Raw genomic sequence first — 9,141 nt, 5'->3', positions numbered from 1 at the left:
AGAGCCTGCGGCCTCATGCCCCACGGGCCCTCTATTCCTTCACTCCACCCCCATGAAGTCTCGGTTTAAGGAGTGGGGTTGACGGTCCTGGGCACACGGTCCTGGGCACGCGGTCCTGGGCACACGGTCCTGGGCACGCGGTCCTGGGCACGCGGTCCCTGGGCACGCGGTCCTGGGCACACGGTCCTGGGCACGCGGTCCTGGGCACACGGTCCTGGGCACGCGGTCCTGGGCACACGGTCCTGGGCACGCGGTCCTGGGCACGCGGTCCTGGGCACACCTCCTGGGCACGCGGTCCTGGGCACACCCTCCTGGGCACACGGTCCTGGGCACACCCTCCGGGCCCTGTCTAGGCCAGGGCAGGTGAGAAGCCATTTCTTAGAAGCACAGGTGGGGGGAGGGGAGGGAGGGAGTGGAGGCGGCCCCACAGCCTCACTCCCTGCACCGCGGGGGGAGGTTCAGCACCACCATCGCCTCCCCAGTGCTCAGGGCGGTCCCTCACCTGAAGCCAGGCCCGGTTCCCGGCTCAGGCACCGCTCAGGAGCAGGGAGACGGGAGAAAGGGAGAAGCCCCATTTCCTTGCTTTCTTCCCTTCTCTCGCACCCCCGTTCTCACACAATCCCAGTGCCACCAACGCGCACGTCAAGCGCTCAGAGGGAGTAGGCCATCCCTCTCGGCCAGGAGCCAGGAGGTCTCGCGGGATCAGGGGCCTGGGCAGCCCTGCCTCTCTGCACCCACCTGCCCACTGGCCCGAGTGAGACCTGGGCCTGGGAGACGCGGCAGCCACACGGAGTCACCCACGGCCCGGCTCCCTGGACGGAGGACCCAAAGGACGCCGGGGAAGCAGACAATACTGGGCAGTGCTCAGGACGGACGCCTGCCTCCCCACCCCGGGTGCATGCCGGTACTTCGCCTGCAGGCCCAGGACTCTGAACGCTAAGGGACGACGCAAACCCCGGCCCTGCCAAGCCTGCCACGGGCCGTGCACACGGGCCACGGGCCGCGAGGAGACGGGGCGGACCACACCCGGACTGACCGGGCCCACCTGCCAATCAAACCGTGGAACCAATGTCCTCCACGACACTCGAAGGAGACCCGGAGCCCTGCTCCAGATGCAAAGAAAAAATGGCCTCCACTTGGAAAGGAAGCGAGGGTCGCGAGGCCTGCGATGGCGGGGAGGGACCACAAAGGCTGGGGCTCTCGCCCCGGGGGCCGCCTGCCCCACGCCCCCCTCCGCAGGGCTGTCGGGAGAGGCGGGCCACCCCCGGTAGGAAGGGATGGTGGCCGTCGGGTGTTGGCCGGAGGGGAGCAGCCCCCCTCCGGAGAGGCTCTGGATCCCGCCTGGGTGGATGGCTGTCACACCTGCACCCAGGCTCCTGTTCACAGAACGTCACAACAAAGGGAATGTCCAGCTGGCGGTGTGTCCACCGGTACCACAAGGCAGACCCGCGCAGGAGGAAGGAACCCATGCAGCGCTGGCGGAGGGGTCTCGTCCCCAAACCACGAGACTCGTCCTCCGCACAGCTGGCCCTGGCTCGGCCTGAGCTGGTGTCTGGGGAAGCAAGAGACTCTCCTCTTGGAAAACAGGGGAAATCCATGTTTTCCTGAAAGCTGTGCAACCAAGAGTTTCCTGCTCCAAGAATTTCCCGGTCCTGACCTCAAAATGAGGTCATAATTACCAAGTCTGAGGAGTCCTAGCAGAGAGGGAGACCCATGCGGATTGCCGGCAGTTCTCACCCGAACGGGGAAAATCTGAGCCTGAGCACGGCTCCCTCTCACAGGACCGGGTGCTCAGCCCAACGCCGAGGCCCGCGAGGGTGGAGGGGCACAGCCCCGGCACCACCTCTCCGGAGGACGCCGCCATGGTGGGCATTTGGGGCAGCCGCACGTTGCATTCCCGGCCCCGGGCCCCTTGCAAACGTTCCCTCTGTCACCGTGACAGCCCACCCCTTCCTGAGCATTCACAACAACTCTCGTGCTGCTCGCTCATGCTGCTGCTGAGGGGGGGTGGCCGTGGCGGGGCACTTCCGGAACCCCCGTGCCCGGGGCCTCAGCACAGACTCCACCGGGGGCCCTGGAGCTGCCAGGCTTCATAGCTACAGAGGACAAAGGCCCATAGGCGGGAGGCAGGGGACGGTGGGAGTTCACGGAGGACTTGCGGTATACCACGCCTGACCGCTTCCTGTGCAGGTCCCCGTCGAGCCAAGGGAGCGAGGCATTGTACCCACCTCCTCCAAGGAGAGACTGAGATGAGAGAAGACAGCCCCTTCCCCGGCTGTCCATTACAGGAAAGAGTTAATAGGAAAGGGACCCCCTCCTGGCTTCCAGTCCACGGGGAGCGAGCCCACCCACGAGTCTGGATGCTTAGCCCAAGCTTCCTGCAGGGGGAGGAAAGACTGGGTGGCCAAGCAAGGTACGCCGGGGTAGGTCTGGTTACTCAGCAAGGCCCGGAGCCAGCACGCCATGGGGGTCAGAGTCCGTCCCCCGAGAGCCCGGGGTTGAGCTCATTCTTCTCAGCTGATATCATGAGCACCTCCTGCCGGAGGAAGGAAGTGGTGTCCCCTGGATCCCTCTGGCTAGGGGTGGTTTCTGGGTGCGGGCAGGTCGGGGCTGCTGCAGGATGAGAACCGTGAGCGTGGGCGGAAGAGAGACGGCCGGCAGACCCGTGTCCAGATGCCCGCGCCGCCCTGCCCTGCTCTCCAGCCCGCCCGCACCGCCAGTCCCTCTACAACTGTGGCCCGGGGCGCAGGCCGGCGTGGCAGAGGACACGGGCACTCCCGCGGGACAGTGACAGAAACAAGAATCGCAAAGGACACGTGTGTAGGACCGGTACCCAGCGCCTCGTGCGTGTCATCCCTCCGACCCCCAGTGGCCACATCTGGCCTGCGCTTGTCAGGTTCCTCCCACGTCCAGTACAGAAACGGGGGTCCCCGGTGGTGACGCGCTCCGCGGGCCCTTCTGAGTCACCCTCCCACAACGCCCGCGGTCCCGGGTCCTGGCTGGGGACGTGCCGACGGAAAGTCACACCGTGTCCGGCCGCAGACGCGCACTCCGGGTCCTCGGCTGTGGGTGTGAGCGGCGGCGGGCCTCGGGACTCAGAGTCGCCTGACCCCAGCCACGCCCTTCCCGGGCCGCGGTATCTGGCCACCACGGGCCAGGGCCGATGGGCGAGGCTCATACCAAGCTCCCTGCTCGGGGCTCCGGCAGCCACCATCGGGGCATCGTGATGTGGCTTTTCCTCCCGTCCCGTCTCCTCCCACTCCCCTCCTCAGACACCAGCAGACCACCACAAAACCATTCACCCCAAACTCCATGGCGAATCCCTTTCTAGAGGGCTCAACCTCGGCCCTTCTTCCCCTCGGTCACACAGTCCCCACCCTGGGGACGGAGCTCAAGTCTACAGCTGATGTCCTCCGTTCTGAGCTGGAGTTGGGGGGAGGCTGACGGTGGAAAGGGAGGGAGGGAGGGAACGAGGAAGGAGGGAAAGGAGGGAAGGAGGGAGGGAGGCAGCAAAAAGGGAGGTAAAATAGAAGAGAAGGGGGGGAAGGGAGGCTGCAGAGTGAACCAGCACCCCGGCCCTTGGTTACCCGCAACGAGCACCGTGCCGGCCGTCAGAGCCCCCACGCCTGTCCCTCGCCCAACGGAGGAGGCACGACATGGAGAGCCGGCACGCCAAGCTCTCACAGCGGCTCCTGTCCCGGGAGGCATTTTCCAGATTCATCTCCATGTCTCCATGACGACGGGAGATAGCAGTGTCCTTCCTGTGTGTGCCCCTGTCTGGGGTATGAGCACGTCCTTCCTGTGTGAATGCCCGCCTGGGGTGTGAAGCGCATTGTTCCTGTGTGAACGCCTGTCCAGGGTGTGAAGCACATTGTTCCTGTGCGTATGCACGCCCGCCTGGGGTATGAGCACGTCCCTCCTGTGCGTACCCCTGTCCAGGTATGAAGCGCGTCGTTCCTATGTGAACCCCTGTCTGGGGTATGAGCACGTCCCTCCTGTGTGTACCCCTGTCTGGGGTATGAGCACGTCCCTCCTGTGTGTACCCCTGTCCAGGTATGAAGCGCGTCGTTCCTGTGTGAACCCCTGTCTGGGGTATGAGCACGTCCCTCCTGTGCGTACCCCTGTCTGGGGTATGAGCACATCCCTCCTGTGCGTACCCCTGTCCAGGTATGAAGCGCGTCGTTCCTGTGTGAACCCCTGTCTGGGGTATGAGCACGTCCCTCCTGTGCGTACCCCTGTCCGGGGTGTGAAGCACATTGTTCCTGTGCGTATGCATGCCCGCCTGGGGTATGAGCACGTCCCTCCTGTGCGTACCCCTGTCCAGGTATGAAGCGCGTCGTTCCTGTGTGAACCCCTGTCTGGGGTTTGAGCACGTCCCTCCTGTGTGTACCCCTGTCTGGGGTATGAGCACATCCCTCCTGTGCGTACCCCTGTCCGGGGTGTGAAGCGCGCTGTTCCTGTGCGGATGCACGCCCGCCTGGGGTATGAGCACGTCCCTCCTGTGCGTACCCCTGTCCGGGGTGTGAAGCGCGCTGTTCCTGTGCGGGCGTACGCCCGTCGGGTGTGGGAGTGACACCCAGCCAGTAGGTCGGGACTGCACGCGCAGGTGCCTCTGAGCGAAACCGGCTGCGTATCCGCAGACCTCACCCCGCTCCGGAGTGCGCGGCTCAGCCCGCGCGCCCTGCTCCCAGCAGGCCCCGTCGGGAGCCCTCTGCTGAGGAGGAACCTCCGAGGCCCACCGGGGGAAGGTGGTAGGCACAGCCAGTCTCAGCCCAATGGAGGCTTGGACAAGAGCAGGCTGAGCTTTGGAGACAAGGCAGGAACATGGGCTCGGCCTACGCGCGAAGACCCACCCGGGAGGGGCTCTGAACCAGGCAACCCGCATTCCAACCCAAGGGGCACCCCGACAAACACCCCAGGGAAACCAGAGCCTGGCGCCCCTCCTTGGGCTCTGAGACCCTGGGCAGGCCTGGCAGCCCCAGGAGGAGCCCTGATCCCGGAAAGCTACAGTCTTTCAGGGGCACGCAGGGCACCCCCACGCGCACACGTGTACACACACGCACGCACGCACGCACCTCCGGTTCCCACCAAGCCTCCCCCTTTGTCTCGTGACATCCGAGGCCGAGGGTGACCCGCCAGGAGTGCAGGGGGCAAACATCTGGGGAGCTGATTGGAACCATTTGTGTGGTCAGCGAGGAGGAGGCCGAGGCCGCGCGGCCGGCGGGCGGGACAATATCTGCTCTGTTCTGCGCAGGAGAGATGCCAGCCCCGCTTCTGACTTTACAGCTTTTTCTTGGCCGTGCGGGTGAAAGAGGCTGATTAAAAACGGGCCTGGCTGGATGCTGAACAGCCTCCCGGAATGTGGCACAAGATGCCTGGGCCGGGCCATAATCCCCCCCGGCTCCAGATCCCACCAAAAATGTGCCACGGAAACACACCCAGCCCCGCCGGCCGGAGGCCCCACAGCGCCGAACGCGCTCTAGGCCTTGGGCCAGCTTGGACCCGAGACCCAGCCCGAGGCCGAGGGGCATGGAGCGGGCCTCCTCCAGCCTCGGGGCACCGACGGGACGCTCCGCCATGAGCAAGATACCCCCCCACCCCCCCACCCCCGCGGGACCCCGTGCCTCTGTCGGGGGTAAAACCCAGCGAGCCCGGGGCATTGGGTTTCACAGCGAGTCACTGTGTGGTCTCCGCCGAGCGCCAAGACTTTCCAACCCTACATTTCACCGGCGGTTACTCCAGTTTGAGTAAGAAAACACTTACCCAATTTCCGAGCAGCCTGCGGACAGACGCCGGGCTGTGACGGACGGGCGCAGAGCGGTTCCCAGCAGCCGGGGCGCTGGCCGGGGCGCGGGGCGCCGCGTCCGCAGGGCTTAGAGGGCGGCAGCCGCCCCTGGCCTGGGGCCCGCTGCCGGAGATGGCCGCGCTCCCCGGTGCCTTGCAGGGAATTTCACACCGTCCCTTCCCCGCCAGAGGGTCGAGGCTCCCGGGAGGAGGCTGGAATGTGGACTGGAAAATGAAAACACTCCGTTAACGAGGAGTCGGAGGAGACTGGAAACGCCAGAGCTGGAAGGGGTTTTGGAGAGGGTGAGCCCGGGTCTCCGAGCCTCTGTGGCCTGGTCCATAAAATGGGGGAGGGGGAGGACGAGGGAAGCAGCGGCCACCCACGAAGCTGGTGCTCAGCCGGACTCTCACCCCTGACCCCGTGTGAGGCGCGTTCTGTGCGGCAGGCGCCCGTCCACAGCGGAGCCCGGGCAGGCGGGACCGCGGGCCGGCGTCCCCCCCCCCAGCAGGCCCTCTGGCCTGCCTGCCCCTCGCTCAGCACACCACTGAGGCCAGGTGGTAAGCGGGGACCAGAGTGCATCACTGGAGGAAGGCCGCGCTCCCACAGACGACTACCTAAGCAGCTCCCGAGACAGGCACAGCGCCCCAGAGCTCGGTCATGAGCGGACGGCAGGTAGAGCTCATGCAGCTGGCCGGCTGGGAGCTGGCGGTCGGTCGTCTGGGTAGCTAATTATTGGGTATTTGTTATTGACTCCGAGGGTTGCTGTTCACTCAGTGGCTGACTGGCTAATGACTGGTTGGGTGGGTAACTGTTCACTGGTCGGATGGTTGGTTGACCGGCTGAGTGACTGACTGAAAACAAACCATCCTGGCACTGGACTTGGAATATGGAACTTGGGGTTTGGGGACCATGGGGCCCACTCCCATCTCCGCCACCCCCACCCTCCGTGCCGATGAGAAAGCCTATTGCTACTGGCCCTCCGTGCCATGAGCTCCTCACGCCTGTCCGTCAGAGACCCGTGGCCGTTACTCACCACAGAAATGAAGGACTCGGTTCTGTGATACACAAGATACATTTCCCGCCATCACCAACACGGTGGCACTAGAGATCCGGCACACTAGCTCTGCCTAAGCCTAGCGGACCACGGGGGAAAACATACACAGGCTGTCCCGCGGACTAGACGGTAAGAGCCAGACCGGGAAGGGTCCTGAAGCACTGAGGGGGCTCCGCACCTCTAGAGAGTCAGACCCCCTCGTCCCTGGTCATGTGGAATTAGTCATCAGCACCAAACACAGGGCTCAGAGGGGGCGAAGATTCTGCCAAAGGCAATCAACACCATCGAAGTCACCACCCCCGCCATCCCCATCGTCAGAATCATCACCCTCACCACCGCCATCGCCAGAACCGTCGCCGCCGTCGTCAGCACAAGCCCCCCGCTGGCGCCACCATCTCCGCCCTCGCCGTCGCCACCACCACAGAGGAGCCGGGGGGCCTGCCGTCTCCCCGCCGGGCCGCGCCGGCCGCTCGCCCGCGCTCCCGCCTCGGGCCGCCCCTTTGAAAGGCGACCTTGCACGTGTGCGTGTCCGTGAATCTCACTGGCGTCCTGAGGACTCAGCGGGCCTGGGGTTGTGCAAGACCCGAGCAACGTGGGTGCGATGTCGCGTGGCTCCTTTACCGTGTCGTGACGGGAAACCTCTGGGGTAACTTTTTTTTTTAAGTTTAAAAACACAGACAAATGCACTAAGTATTTTCCAGAGCGTCCGCCGCATGCGCGTGGGCCCCGCGCCTCGCGCCCCGGAGAGGTCGGGCGCGGGGCGGCCCGGCCCCCTTTAACGTGTGGCAGAACTCTGTTTTTGCAGGTGGGAAGCAACGGTCTTTCCACCGGGATCGGGTTCCAGAGGCTCTGCCAGCCCTCACGAGGGCCCACACCGCGCAGAGCCTCGGTTTGGCCAACTTCCTAGTCAATAACCTATTTCTCCAGGCCTGGGATATTAAAAACTAAAAGATAAACTCAGCGGAAACCCCAATGAACGGGCTCATTCCCACTCCGGTGCCATTGGAGGGTTTTTTACGGCCTACCGCGTGTATCTTTTACACAACTATTTTTAAATTCTGCGAACTTAACAATCACGATGGCACGCGTGAAACGCTACGAAGTCCCACCTGTGAGGCGAGGCCGGATGGGAGGGGGTGAACCGAACACCCGGCGCCCCGGGGCCGCGGCGAGGGCCAGGACTGCCTCCACGTACGCCTCGTGCCCACCAGGAGTGTGAGGTCACCCCAGGAACCACCCACCTCCCCGGGGAAAACGGGAGGGGGGGAGGAGCGGGGGGCGGGGGGGAGGAGCGGGGACACAACACAGAAATGACCAGAACAATGGAGTGGCCGTCTCGGTGTCTCTACGGAAGCCGCAGGAATCAACTCTTGTTTCCCCGACGCCCCTCGTGTGGCCAAGGCCCCGGGCTACCTTCCGTCACGCCAGTGAAGGCTGCCGCAGGCCAGGTTCCGCACTGAGCGCTCATGTCCCAGCACCACCCTGGTCGTGAATTAATAAGAACGCATTCCTGTTTTATAGATGTGGACGTTGGAGCACAGGGAGGCTCAGCAAGCTGCCCCAAGATACACAGACAATTCTAAGGAATCTAAAGCCAAGCCCACCTGGACACCCTATGGCCTGCCCCATGCCATGCCGCTGCTGCCGGCCAAGATAAGCTTGAATGGAAGGACCTTGTTCCCAAACAGAGTGATAGGAGGACAGCCTCAGCTGCCCCATCACAGTGTGGTACCTCATCCAGGACCGTGCTCCTGCCGCCGGCCCAGGCAGGCCCTAGCTGTGCCCTGGGGAAAGGGGACACTCCTCTGGTCTGCAGAAAATGGTCAGGATACAGTCTTGGGGGCAACACGTCACTTCCTCCACCCACGTCACCATACACAACCATGACGTCTGGGGAGGGAATGGGGCCCTGGGACTGTGCAGTGCACACGCGTGGCAGTGCACAGCCGGAGCAACTACACACGCCAGCGCACAGAGCCCCACCAGCCACACACGCCAGCGCACACCCCACCAACCACACACGCCAGTGCACAGAGCCCCACCAGCCACACACGCCAGCGCACACCACACCAGCCGCACACGCCAGTGCACAGAGCCCCACCAGCCACACACGCCAGCGCACACCACACACGCCAGCGCACACCCCACCAACTACACACGCCAGTGCACACCCCACCAACCACACACGCCAGCGCACACCCCACCAACCACACACGCCAGCGCACAGAGCCCCATCAGCCACACACGCCAGCGCACACCACACCAGCCACACACGCCAGCGCACAGAGCCCCACCAGCCACA

The sequence above is a fragment of the Perognathus longimembris genome, unplaced genomic scaffold (assembly GCF_023159225.1).
Source record: "Perognathus longimembris pacificus isolate PPM17 unplaced genomic scaffold, ASM2315922v1 HiC_scaffold_5359, whole genome shotgun sequence".
NCBI lineage: Eukaryota > Metazoa > Chordata > Mammalia > Rodentia > Heteromyidae > Perognathus > Perognathus longimembris.
The sequence above is the reverse complement of the archived record's forward strand: the minus strand, read 5'-3'. Positions refer to the sequence as shown.